This window comes from Dipodomys spectabilis, unplaced genomic scaffold (genome assembly GCF_019054845.1).
Source record: "Dipodomys spectabilis isolate Male_0828 unplaced genomic scaffold, ASM1905484v1 ptg000032l, whole genome shotgun sequence".
NCBI classification, from domain to species: Eukaryota; Metazoa; Chordata; class Mammalia; order Rodentia; family Heteromyidae; genus Dipodomys; species Dipodomys spectabilis.
Genome location: NW_024870709.1, coordinates 12,211,490 through 12,226,166, shown reverse-complemented (window position 1 = coordinate 12,226,166; position 14,677 = coordinate 12,211,490).

Here is a 14,677-nt window from a genome sequence, read left to right as displayed (position 1 = left end):
GAAGATCCCATAAGCTCTCAGATCTAGGATGTCTACAAACAAAACAAATGGAACTCACACAAGCCTTGAAGATCCATATCAGAGAAAGGAAAATTCAAGCCAATTCATTAATAACTCAAGAACCAAGCAATGAAAGGAAGGAGAAACAGCATCCAGAATTTTTAACAGTTCTGACAGCCCTGCCTAAGAGTACCAACCTTTCAAAAACTAAATAAAATCACAAAATTTTATATATTCCTTTGTTTATCCACTGTATTTCTGGACTTCTATGCCAGGCAATTATACTGTAAAAAATCTGACTTAAAGCTTTTCTATCTAATAGTTCTATGGACAAAGTGTTTATTTCTGCATGGTTTCTTTGACACACATTTTTATCAGGGATATTTCTACTTGTTATATCAAATAAATAGCATTTCCACAACCCAGAGGGTTTTTTAAAAATTCCCTAATGTATTCATTTTTTGCTTGCCTAAAAAATTTAAATTTGTTTTTCCTTTTGATACTGTGAAGTTCTCTCAAGTTTCTTCCACCCTGAGAATAAGAATATATTTATTCTGTACATTTGGAAAATACTGTATGACTTAGCCTTATTTTTTGTTCTTTTTATAGTATTCTCTATGAAGTAAACATTGTAATGTTTCATTTAGAAAACACCTTATTACTGAAATACTCCTCTACATCCATATTAACTTCATAACACTAGCAAGATTATCCAAATGTTCTACTTGTGTTAGTCCCTTGCTTGTCATTATAACATAATTATTTTTTTTCAGTACAGTTTGACAGTTCTTACCACTGACCATTTGTACTTTCGGTTTCCCTACTACATATGCAAACTTAAACTTTATCAAGTACAATTTCACAAGTTGTCGTGGCACATATGGGCAAGGAAAGATAGGTTAGAAAACCTAGTCACTGCTGAAAACAGTTTCTGAGATGATTGTGGTCATACTGTAGACTAAAAATTCACATAATATTTATACTTCAATACCTGACATCTTATTAAACCAACTCAAAGTCTTTTCATTTAAAATAATCATTTCACAAGTATTTGGCATCTTCCAGGAATAATGGAGGGATTATGGGCTTTGCAATCAAACATATCTGCTTTTGATTAGTTATATGACCTTGGAGATTTAACCTCTCTGAACCTCTGTTCTCATTTATTAAATGGATTTAATAACAACAACTGCAGAGTGTGGTTGTGAGGATTAAATGAGTTTAGGACAGCATCTGGCACCCAACAAACATTCTGAATATAATGTTTTAGGTACTGAACATATGCAATTAAAATACAAGTCTACCTCCCTTGTGTCAATAAATACTCTCATTTTAAAAAGCACTTGACAACAGAAGTCTGATACTTCAGTTGAAAAAAATTCGTACAATAATATTTTTGCTCAAATGTTCAAATGATGGTGCACAATAAATGTTACTAGGCAAAAAGGAATCTGAGATTAGTATAGCATTTGGAGAATAGTTCTTTGATGAATTAAGTTGTAAGGTTACCGATGAATAATGCACAAGATTAAAATGGGTAAAGGCAAAAGAAAAGAGCAAACCCCATAATGAAGGTATGCAAGCAACTTCTGTTTGGAATTGTTTATGTAAGAGTCAGAGGGTTTTCTTCACAGTGGCTTGCCATCACCCAGTGTTAACTAACTAGAAAAAACAAAATAGACAGCTTCTCCCCCTGCCCTTAAGAGAATGTTGCTTAGGTTGCTATTTGCTTTCCAGGTCAAATTAGTGAACGGAATAAGGAATAATCCTTTTACTTTCTGCTCGGTGAATCAAATGTGTTACCATCCATTCAACACATCAATGCTAAATTCTGAAGTTTTCAACATTTTCCATAAACTGAGAGAAATTGTTATCGTCAACTTTGTATGCCAACACACAGCCCTCCTTATGTTAAGTAGATATTTCTTCCCTAACACTGCATAAAGATTCCTACTCCTTTTGAGATTTCTATTTATTTACTTACTTATTTTATAGGAATATTTCCATACATTGGCATTTCAGAAGTGGATGAAGATGGAGTCTAATGATTTTGGTGCAAAGTCTCAAGTTACGCTCTTAAGTGCAGTTACATACCAATCTTAACGTCAAGTGGATGAAAAGATAGAGAATAAGGCTTAATATGTGATGCACAGGTGAGTGCAGATTTCTTTTATGACTCTCCAATGACAATAATCTGAGTGATATCATGTAAAGTATTTTATAAAGCAAAAGTATATGTATGTGTGTGTTTTACAAACATACAACATTATATATACATACATATTTATATGTGTATATATGTGTGTACACATACATATGTAGTACATATATCTACATAAAGAGATTGGAAAACTTAGTAAATTCATTGGAAGGAAAAAGAGATGATGAAACCATTCTAAAAATTCAAGTTAGTGATAAAGCTAGCTCTGTGTAGATGTGAGTATAAAAAGGCATTGAAATGCTAGAAAAGAGAAGATTTGTCCTGTTATTCTATTGATTTTTTAACCTAGGAAAGAAAAGAAATGGAACAAGAATATAAAGAATTTTCTTTTTAAATGTAAGAACAACTCTGGCATCTAGAGTAGGAATAGGAAATACAGTGAATTGCTAGTGCTTTCTAATCTTATCTGTATTATTAGTACATGTAATTAGTCATGTATATGGAATTTATACATCAACTTTCAACAAGGTGGAAGAGAGCACAACAGAAAGACTAGGCAATCCTGTTAAAGTGTCCAGAATGCAAGGAAAGGAGATGTGTTTGTCCATGGTACTACAAAAGCACCTGGAGATGACAGATCTCAAAGTGCAGACAAACCAATGCAGTGAACAAATCCATTCACCTTAACATTTGCCAGAGGACTCCAGTTTCAAGGCCTGGTGTAACTAAAGAAAGAACAGAAAAATTAGCAGGTTCTGAAGGATCAGAGGTCACAGTGAAAGCAAAGCATAAAGAGGGAAAGAAAGAAAGAAAAGATAGACAGGAAGAAAGAAAGAAAGAAAGAAAGAAAGAAAGAAAGAAAGAAAGGAAGGAAGGAAGGAAGGAAGGAAGGAAGGAAGGAAGGAAGGAAGGAAGGAAGGAAGGAAGGAGAGAGAGAAAAGGAAAGAGAGAGGAAGGAAGGAAGGAAGGAAGGAAGGAAGGAAGGAAGGAAGGAAGGAAAGAAGGAAGGAAGGAAGCGAGAGAGGGAGGAAGGGAGGGAGGGAGGGAAGAAGGGAGGGAGGGAGGGAGGGAGGAAAGGGAGAAGACCAGGTGTGAAAGCAGAGAAAAGTAAATATTCTAAGTCACAGAAAAATGATTGCTGTTTCAAGGGTAGGCAAATTCTGTTATGCAGCATTGCCACTTTGGAATTTTTGCTATTTGAAGTCCTTGCAATTGAGAAGCTCAATGACTCGTGGTGTCAATGCCATATAGTATTGAAAATAATCAATTCAATCACTAATCAGGAAGGCACAATATAATCAAAGAAGGAATCCTTGCCAATGAAATCAAAGTACACATACCCAGAAATAAGGGTAATCTCTGAATATATCAGTAAAGTTATAGGTAGAATTATAAAATTCAGAAGAGGAAGTTTTCAATAACAGTAGTAATTTTTTAACCAGACTTCAAAACAAATAATGAAAAATATGCAGTATGTATTCCATCTCCCCCTGTGATTTTTCTTTACAAGGACTTGCCAAGTCTCTATAAAGGTATTTGTTCAATAGAACAAATAATGTGTAAGTACTGTGGTTTCTCTTAAGCTTTGCCATATTTGATGTCTTCATTCTTTCAAAATTCAACCATTTTACTGACTGTACATTGCCATTCCTTTATGGTTTTAATTTGTATATGCTTGATCATTATTTTGAATATTTTTATATACATGATTTTTATTGTAAAAATACTGTACAGAGGGTTCCAATTACATGAGTAAGGTAATGAGTACATTTCCTATCAAGCATTGTTACCTCCTCCTTTGTTTTTCTCCTGTCATCCCTTCCCTCCCCACCTCCCCAACACCATACCCCCTTTGGCCCCGCCCCCAAAATTGTAAAGTTCATTTTCAACATAGTGTCTTGTACATCTCACTGTTACAATGAGTGAACCTGTATCCTTCTTTAAGCATTCTGTTTTTTCCCTTCCCATTCCCAAATTAGAAAAATGTATATGCAAGATGGAGGGCACTGAATATGGTGAAAACAGGGGTAATACCATAGTGGGGGAGAACATACAAAAGAAACAAAAAATAATAACATAGTACCTTATAAATACATTAAAAACATCAGCAAGAAAGAAAAAAACTCTTACGTAAACCCCTATCTTGGGGTTCATTTTGCTTAACATCATTTTATATTGTCAGATGTACAAAGCTTTTGAACTCTCCTGCTTGTCCTAGGAATATACTAGTTATTGCAAATAAGAGAAACCATGTGATCTATGTTTCTTTGAGCCTGGCTTACTGCACTTAATATAATTATTTCCAAGACTTGCCATTTTCTTATAAATGGGGCGATGTCATTCCTTCTGATGGAGGCATAGAATTCCACTATTGGTTCCATATCTTAGATATGAAAAATAATGCTGTGATAAACATAGTTGTGCTGGTAGCTTTAGTATGGTCTTGTTTGTGATCATTTGGGTAAATGCTCAAAACTGAGATTGCTGGGTCATAGGGGAGCTCTATGTGGAGTCTTTTGAGGAACCTCCGTACTGCTTCCAAAGTGGTTGAAGAAGTTTACATTCCCACCAACAATGCAGTAGGGTTCCCTTTCGGCCACATCCCCTCCAGCATCTGTTGTTATTAGAATTCTTGATTCTAGCCATTCTAAGTGGAGTGAGGTAGAATTTCAAAGGTTTTTTATTTGCATTTAATTTATGGCCATACAAATTGAGCATTTCCTCATTTGTCTATTGGCCATTCTTATTTCCTCTTCAGAGAAATTTCGCTTTAAGTCTTTAGCCCACTTATTTATCAGGTAGTTGTTTGAGGATTTGTTGTTGGGGGATTTAATTTTGTGAGTTCTAAGTATATTTTAGATATGAGATCCTTGTCCATTTTATGGCTAGTGAAGACCTCCTCCCAATCCATGGGCTTTCTATTGATCTTGGTAGGTATGTCCTTTCCCATGCAGAAGCTCTGCAGTTTCATGCAGTCCCATTTGTCCAAACTTTCTTTGTTTTGTTGTATTTCTGGGTCTCTATTAAGAAAATTTTGGCCTTTGCCAAGGAGACCTAGGGTTTCTCCTATTCCTTCCTGTAATGTTTTGAGGGTGACTGCTTTGACTTTGATGTCTTTGATCCATTTGGAGTTGATTCTGGTTCAGGGTGATATATAAGGATCTAGCTTTAGTTTTCTACCGATATTGAACCAATTTTGCCAACACCATTTACTGAAGAGACTGTCTTTCTTCCATTCTATTTTTTTAGTTCCCTTATTGAAGATTAGATGGCTATAGGTCTGTGGGTTCATTTTTGGTCTTCAGTTCCATTCCATTGATCCTCAGATCTGTTCTTGTGCCTGTACCAAGCTGTTTTGATTACTATGGCTTTGTAGTAGAGTTTGAAGTTTGGTATAGGTATTTCTCCAGCACTGTTCTTTCTGCTAAGTCTTGTTTTTGCTATTTGGGGTCTTTTATTATTTTATATGAATTTTTGGGTTGCTTCTTCTATTTCCTTGAGGAATGAGTTTGGAATATTGATAGGTATTGCATTGAATGTGTAGATAGCCTTTGGAACTATTGTCATTTTCACGATGTTAATCCTCTCAATCCATGAGCATGGAAGGTTTTTCCACTTCCTTAGTTCTGCTTTATTTTCCCTTTTCAGGATTTTAAATTTTGCATTGTAGATGCCCTTCATTTCTTTAGTTAACTCTATGTATTTTAAGTTTTGGGGGGTTATTACAAAAGGAGTTGTTTTCCTGATTTCAACTGCGCTCTTCTCATTGTTGGCATATGGAAAAGCCATTGATTTTTGAGGGTTAATTTTGTACCCTGCTCCTTTGCAAAAGTTTCATATCTGCTTGAGTAATTTGGGAATGGAGTCCATAGGATTATTTAAAGACAAGCTCATGTCCTCTTCAAAGAGGGAGTTTTATGTCATCTTTCCCTATTTGGATCCCCTTTATGTTTTCATCTTGTTTTATTGCTGTAGCTAGGCATTCTAATACTAAACTGAAGAGAAGTAGAGAGAGTGGACATACTTGTCTCATTCCTGAGTTTAGAGGAAATGGCTTTAGATTTTTGCTATTAAGTATAATGCTGGCTGCAGGTTTGTCTTATACAGCCTTTATATATTGAGGAAAGTTCCATGGATTCCTAGTTTTTCCAGAGTCTTCATCATAAAGGGGTGTTGGATCTTGGAAAATGCTTTTACTTCATTTATTAAGATAATCATGTGGTTCTTATCCTTGATCTTGTTGATGGGATGAATTATATTAATTGATTTATGCATATTGAACCAGCTTTGTATCATGTTTGATCATGGTGTATGGCTTTTTTGAGGAATTGTTGAAGCCGATTGGCCAAAATTTTGTTGAGAAGTTTTGCATGGATGTTTATCAAAGAAATGGACTTATAGTTCTCTTTCTTTGATGAGTCCCTGCTTGGTTTTGGGATGAGGGTTATGCTGGCTTCATTGAAGAGTTGCAGGAGTATTGCTGTGAGTTCTGTCTTGAAGGCCTTGTAGAAGTCAGCTGAAATCCATCTGGTCCTAGGCTTTTCTTAGATGGGAGTTTTCTTATTGCTATTTTCTATTTCTATGCTTGATATGGGTCTGTTAAGTTGGTTTAAATCATCTTGGTTTAGTTGCAGCATGTTGATAGTTGATATGTGCTAGAAATCGTCTGTTTCTTCCAGATTCTCAAACTTATTAGCATAAAGATTTGAGAAGTATTCCCTTATAATGTTCTGAATCTTGGATTTTTCTGTGGTGATGTTTCCATTCTCATCTCTGATTTTGTTTATTCTGATGTTTCCTCTTCTTTTTCTGATAAGATTTGCTAAGAGTCTGTCAATTTTGTTAATTTTTTTTTAAGAACCAACTCTTTGTTTTGTTGATTCTTTCTATTATTTTTTGTTTTGAATTCTAATTCATTTAATTCTAATTTAACTTTATTTGTTTCCTCTACTGAATTGCAGTTTAGCTTGCTGCCCTTTTTCAAGGAGCTTCAGGTGTCTCATTAAGTTGTTGGTTTCAGACCTCTCCAATTTGTTGATGTAGGAACTCAGAGCTATAAACTTGCCTGTGAGTACTGTCTTTGCTGTCCCAGAGGAGCTAGTAATTTGTGAGTTCAGTTTTGTTGAATATCATGGACATTTGAATTTCCTTTCTAATCTCTTCCATGACCTACTGGTGATTCAACAGTGTGTTGTTTATCCTCCATGTGTTACAGGATTTTCTTTGGTGGCTTTGGTGTTGAGTTCTAATTTTATTCCCTTGTGGTCTGAGAGAAAGCAGGGCATAATTTCAATGTTTCTGAATCTGGACAAATTTGCTTTGTGACCTAAAATGTGGTCATTTTGGAGAATGATCCGTGTGCTGCTGAAAACAACATGTGTTCTGAAGCTTATGAGTGAAATATTTGGTAGATGTCTGTTAAATTTAGTTGATCTATGCAGTTGTTTAGATTTTGCCAGGATAATCTTTCCAGCGGGGATTCTGATGTGTTAAAGTCCCCAACAATTAATGTCTTTGAATCTATGTGAGATTTGATGGAAAGATGTGTTTTTTGGATAAATTTGGATGTTTCATTGTTTGGTGAATAGGTATTTAGATTGTGATATCCTCCTGAAGGAGAGATCACATAATCAGTATGTAGTAACCTTCTTTATCTCTTCTTGCTAATTTTAACTTGAAGTCTATTTTATCTGATATTAGGATTTCAGCTCCCACCTGTTTATGGAGGCTGTTTACTTGGCAGATTTTATTGCAGCCTTTCACTTGCTGAATATGTTTGATTTTGGGGGGCAAGGCGTGTCTCTTGAAGGCAGAAGATGGAAGGATCTTGCTTTTTGATCCTTCTAGAAAGTCACTTAATTGTAGATTTAATTAATATTGAGATTTAGAACTGAGATGTGTTTGGTAGTTCCTGCCATGTTATCCACGTTCTTGGGTGCTGTGACAACTGGGTTCTTCCTATATAGTTCTTGGATTCGCTGAGGGCTATTTTTTGGCCTTTATTGCGTTCTTGTTGGTTTTCTATGTGTAGGACACCCTTCAGTATTTTTTGTAGGACTAGTTTGGTAGAGATATATTGTTTCGGTTTTGTTTGCTATGGAATGTTTTTATATGACCTTTAGTTATGAAGGAGAGTTAAGCTGGGAAGAGTATTGATTGTTGATAGTTGGTTGTCTTACATCATTCCAGACTCTTCTTGCTTTCATTGTATCTGCTGAGAAATCTGAAGTTATTCTGATTGATTTCCCTTTATAGATGATTGATCTTTTCTCCTTGACAGCTTTAAGTATCCTTTCTTTGTCTGAATTGATCCTGTGTAGATTATAATATTACAGTGGATGTCCTGTTCTGGTCTGGTCTATTTGGGGTTCTAAAAGCTTCTTGTATCTGAATAGGCCTATCTTTTTGCATGTTTGCGAAGTTCTCTGCTAGGATCCTGTTAAATAAATTTCCTAGGCCAATAACTTCTCTGTCTAGTTGCTCCCCTATACCCATTATCCTCAGATTAGGCCTTCTGATGGTGTCCTCTAAATGTTGAATAGATCTATCATATTTCTTGGATTTGTCTTGAATAGTTGTTTCTCTATAATATCTAAGTTATCTTCAATCCCAGAGATTCTATCTTCTGAATGGTCAAACCTACTGTCCAGTCTTTCTACTTTGTTTTTCCTTTCCTTCTAATTGGTCAGCTTTGATGCCTTCAAATTCTTTGTTAGAGTTTTGTTTTAGATCTTGTATGGACTTCTTTACTTCCTTAATTTGGTTTTCAGTGTTTGTTCTGAAATCCCTTAGTTGTTTGGATATGGTTTCATTGGACTCCCTTTCCTTCTATTAGGCTCCATTCAGCATTCCCTTTGTGGCCTCCCTGGATTCCTTCAGCTGTCTGTTTGTGGATTCCATAAATGCCTCCATTAATCTTTATCTATTCTCATCCTTCTCAAGCAATTTCTGTATTGATCTTTTATCATCTTCTTCACACTCACTAAATTCCTGAGTTAATCTTTGTCTTTTCTCATCCTGCTTATGCAGTTCCCGTATTAATCTCTGATTAGCTTCCTCATGCTCAGGAGATTCCTGTATTAATCTTTGGTTAGCCTCATCATGCTTGTGAAATTCCTGTATTAATCTATAGTTAGCCTGATCCTGCTCACACTTTTACCTATCACACTCATACGGTTCCCTATCACACAAGAGTCTTTTGCAAGCTTTCAATCCTTTCAATCAGCATGTTTACCAGTAGTGTTTGTAGAGCATTTTGGGAACTGTCCTTTGGATTATTCATTAACTGCTATGTTGCCTGATTATATGAGTGGGAGTTGTCTTGTGTTTCTCCAGCTTGTTTGGCCCATTTGGTATGAAAGCAAACCAGTTTTATGCTAGAACACTATTTTAAGGCAAGCATAAACAGAGCCCTGTAGTTGCACAGATAGTTTGACATCATCAATATGAGTACAGATACAATCTAGTTCAACAGATACAATCTAGTTCAACAACAAACAACGATGGCTGAATGGACTAAGAAGTCAAAGAAGTAGGCAGAAGACCAGAAATTAAGTAATTAATTAGGTAGTATTATGGGGAGAACCTAAGATTAGAGGAATGTGGGGAAGGAAAAGGAGAGAGGGAAGACCTAAATTCAGAGAGAGCAAATGGATAGAAGGAATGGAAGAGAGAGATAAAGAAACAAGGAAAAATGAAAAAAGAAAAAGAAAAAAATTGAAACACTTAAAAATTATGTATGTATAAAGAAATAATACTGAGAGAGGAAAATGACACAATGATATAAAGAAATAATACTGGGAGAGGAAAAGGACACAATGAAAACAGGAGAGAGATAAAGAAAAAAGGAAAATGAAAAAATACATAAAAATTTGAAAATTAAACAGTTAAAAATTATGCAAGTAAAAAAATATTACTATTAAGGAGTTAAGGCTGAGGGTTTGTGAATTGAGTGATCAATTTCTCAATTAAGTATGCACACAATGAAGGATAAGGTCTAATAAATGAAGATGGGTATATATCTGGGGATGAGCAGAACAGCAATTAAAAAAAAAAAAAGACCAAAAGGGAAAAGAGTAAAAACAGTTTTAAAAAATCAACACATACCTATAATAAGAATGATGAAAAAATAGAAAACAATTTTTTAAAAAAAATTAGGTAGAAAAGAGTTCTTTGATTTTGTTTTTTATGGCGGAGGGAATTTTGTGTCTTGCCCATGTCTGTAACCAGTCTCTTGGTAGAGTCTCTGGTCTGTTTGTGGGTTTGGTTTTCCTGTGGCTTGATTGTTTTCTTAAGTCAGCTTGTTTGAGCAGTCTGAAAGAAGCTCTGCCTGACCTTGGGACTTTTTGACCCTCCTCCCAGGCTATTTCAGTGGGAAGGAGATCTTGCTTTTAGCATCACAAAAGAGGGAGATGGCTATTTCCTCTAGCTTGGAGTTGCTGGTAGGGTTGAGGCCTGTTACCAATTAATAGTTTTTTCCCTGAGGGGCTAGCTCCTGTGATACTCACAGAGCCCAGCCTGGAGCATTTCTCAGGATTTATGTTTACTGAGTTTCAATTGTTTTTCTTTTACCCCTCCTGCTACTGGGTCTGCTTCCTAGGTTGCAGTGGGGAGGGGCAGCCTCTGGCTTTGATTACCCAGTGAAGAAAGTCAGCCCTTAATGGGTGGAGCTTCCTCTTCCTGGGAAGAGTAACTTTCTCCTGGGTGGAGCTGAGCCAGGCCAGTCAGGTTGTTATGATCTGTTGAATGGCTCCTATTGTCTTCTTCCAAGGCGTGATTTCCATTCTAGTTGCTCTAGCTAGAGTTCTTCTCTGTTGATGGGGGAGGAGCTACCTTCCCACTGCTGCTCCTTGAGAAGTAGTGAGGATGTCTTGGGGTACTCATACCTATTCCTTGGTTTACGGGCTGTCCATGACCATGGTCTGTGACAATCTGTGGTCAACAGGATGAAGATTTCTGTTCCTTGTCAGTTCTTGCTAGCAGTGAGTTTAATCTGCTCAGGCACCACCTCTGGTGCCTTGTCCCCAGGCTCTCTCTGTTGTTTTGGTGGCCACCACTAAAGACACTGGCTAGTGATTAAATCTGTCTCCTTAACCAAGCTGGCTGGATTTTTCTTCTCTGGCCAAAGTCTCCGGGCTATGGTGTGACTCTAACCTAGGACTTTTCACTGGAACACCAAAACTGCTTTCTATGTGAGAGCTTGGTTAGCCCCCAGCTTCTCCTCCACTATCTTCCTCTTGACTCTCTGAATATTTTTAAATTACTGACTTTGAACAACTTTTTAGCATTCTTAAGTTCTGTCTATATTTCATATATATGGTTTTGTCAAGTAATTTTTGGTTAAATTTTTATTTTGAATTATAAAATTTTATTATAACCCATTATATCTCATTTATATATAGAGATATATTGATATAGAGAGATAAAGATACATATGGAGATGCAAATACATATATATATATATTTGTAAATAGATGGAGATATATAAATATAGATATAACAGTGCCTTAATTTTTGCCAACAGTAAATGTAGTGTTAAAAACATTATTCTCCTTCTGATAAATTTTCCTTCGATAATTTGAGTTTGATATTATTATAAAAGCACATTTTATAAATTTAAATTCATTTAATTTATTTTCATTTATTTGCTATGATTATATGAGTACCAATAATTTTATATTATCCTGGTATCCTGTAACTTTGGTAAATTCACTTCTTTGATACTTATTTTGCTGATACTTATTTTGCTGGCATCTTTAACACATTACACCCTCTCTGACCTCTTTGCCTTGTTTCTTTGTCTTACATTGGTCCACTGTGAAGAAATTCTATGACAATGTGGAATGTAAGTGATTCAGGAATGTATGGTTGAATTTTGCTACACCAATAGTTTGTCAAGTGGTCAGTCTTTGACAATTTATACTAGCTACTGGTATCTATGTATCCCTTTTATCGAACAATATGCTTTGTTCTGCTTTTAATAAGGAATATTAAATTAATACGCATGAGGTAATTTTTTAAAGGTTTTGTCTTCATCCTGATTACATGATTTTTCTACTATTCTGTATGTATGGGAAATTGTATGTGTGTGTCTAACCTGGGGTTTAATCTCAGAACCTGGGCATGGTCCCTGAGCATTTTTTCCCTTCTGCTCATTCTATCACTTGAGACATAGCTCTACTTCCATCACAGACTGTCTTGACTGGGCTCGCTTGGAACTTAATGTCCAGATGTTAGAGTGCCGAGTAGTTAGGATTGCAAGCATGGTTCCTGGCTTTCATTGACTTTTCAAAAATGCATTTGATCAATTTTGTATTCTTTCTATGGTTCTCCTTGGTTATTATATTGGTAAAAATTGTGTTGTTAACTTCTGTTTACAGATAATTTGTAATTTTTCTGTTGATGTTGTCTGCAGTTTCCTTTCCATGGGAGATTTTGTTTGGCTTTGGTTTTAGGGAATGTGTTTGGTAATAACTTAAAGTTACATCATAAAACATAAATCAGAGTTTTTCATGCTCTTGTATACAATTTGGTGTGTGTTTGTTTTTCAAATCCTTTTTTAAAAATATTTTTGCCATATTTTGCATTAATTATAATTTCACCATTTATTCCTTTGATATTTGTAAACCACTGAGCAGTACTTTCTAGTAGCTACTCTATAGCTAGCAAAATATATCTTTACTATCTACAATTTAGTCAGTGTTAAGTTATTCACCTTCATGTAAAATTTTAAAAACTTGGAGCAAAAGAAGTTCATTTATTTTCCCATCTTCTGAACTATAGTTCCCCTAAGTATTTTAATTCTATTAACCACTCAAACAAAATTAAATAATAATAAATTATTAATTAAATATACATTAGAATATATATTAAATAAACAAATAAAACATATAAGAAAAGGTACAAGACTACAGTTAATCTCATATATAGTCTTTAGAACTAGAGATCAGGGCATCTATTAGACTTCATCCTTTCTTATAGTAATGTTCTTAAATGATGAAATATTTATAAAAGTCTGTACCTTATTTTCTTTCTTGAGTACCATTTTAAGCATCTACAGTCTTCTGGGTTTACAGGTTTTTCTCTCAGTATGTAGTAAGTGTCTCTTATGCCTATCATTATTGCTTATGAGGAATCTGTGGGTCATTTGTTTTTAGACCCAAGTTTTAGGATGATTTTTGATTTTTTTTCCTCTTTATTTATTTGCTTTTTAGTTTGCAATAAATTGGTTGTTCACTAATCTGGATGAAATCTTTCCCTGATTCATTATTTTCCCCCATCATTCCTCTTCTTTCCCTTTAAGACTCTAATTGTACATAGGGTACATCTTTTGACTTCTTCCAAAAATAGACTATTATTACTATGCAGATTTCTTGATTTCCAGTATTCCCAAGTAATATTTTTACATTTTCCTCAGAATTCATAGGCATTATTATAGAATTATTGGTTATATATACATACCCTCACTGAAAAATAACATAGTTTGAGAAAGCAAGTGCTACTAAGCCCCTCCTCCTGCACACACCCACCACTTACACACACAATGACTGAATGACCTCAGAAATTTTACTTATTTTTCCAGCATTATGGCATTAGGCATTTCAAGATGCATAAGTGCAAAATAGGAAGAATGATTTTACCTGCCTCAAAATGTTGTTAAAAGACATAATTCACATAAAGTTTAACTTTCTTATATATATATTGAATACAAACCATTAATGTTATTACTATTGAAAAAATACTAATGTTGTGCTTACTGTTTTTTTCACTTCAGTTGAAATGCTTTAACACAGTATGAAACTCTATCTTTTAATATTATTTGAAACATTCATCATTTACAAATCAATGTGACTAAATCAATCCAAATCCTTTCTAAAAGTTTTACAAGGATGGAACAAATGAAAAGGATAGGTAAATTCTCAGTATTGTGAAATGCAGGGGTCAATGCCAAGTCTCAGATTTGGCTTATTTTACTTGTACTACCTTTACTCTCTAGTGGTGCCACAAAACCTTTGTGCACTACCAAATATACCTTTCTACACAGACACACAGAACTGTACATACCACAGGACAAGGCTGAAGTTTAATGTGGAAAAGTTTATCAGAATAATGAGTTGGGGAAGGTCATCAAATTTCATGATAGATTTCAAACCAAAGACAGGAAAAGGAATATGCTCTACAAAAAAAACTTTATCTTACTCAAGTAATCTGCCAGAAACAGGCTCTGTGGACAGAGTCATTAATTTCTTTGCATAATAGTTTGAGGTGAATTGCTTTAAGGAATGTTCTCTTAAAGACTAAAGCTATTGTCAGCCTGTGTAGACAGTATAATTAAAGGTAGACTAATGGTCTCCGTGGTAATAAGTGAATCTTGGACATGACAATGAACAAATGGCTTTGTGGATCACTATCACCACATGGAAACACATTTTAAACAATACTCTTTAGGCTAATGTGTTTATTAATGGTAAAAGCAACAAATGATCTGGAACAGGGTGAGGAGATTTCAAGGGAATT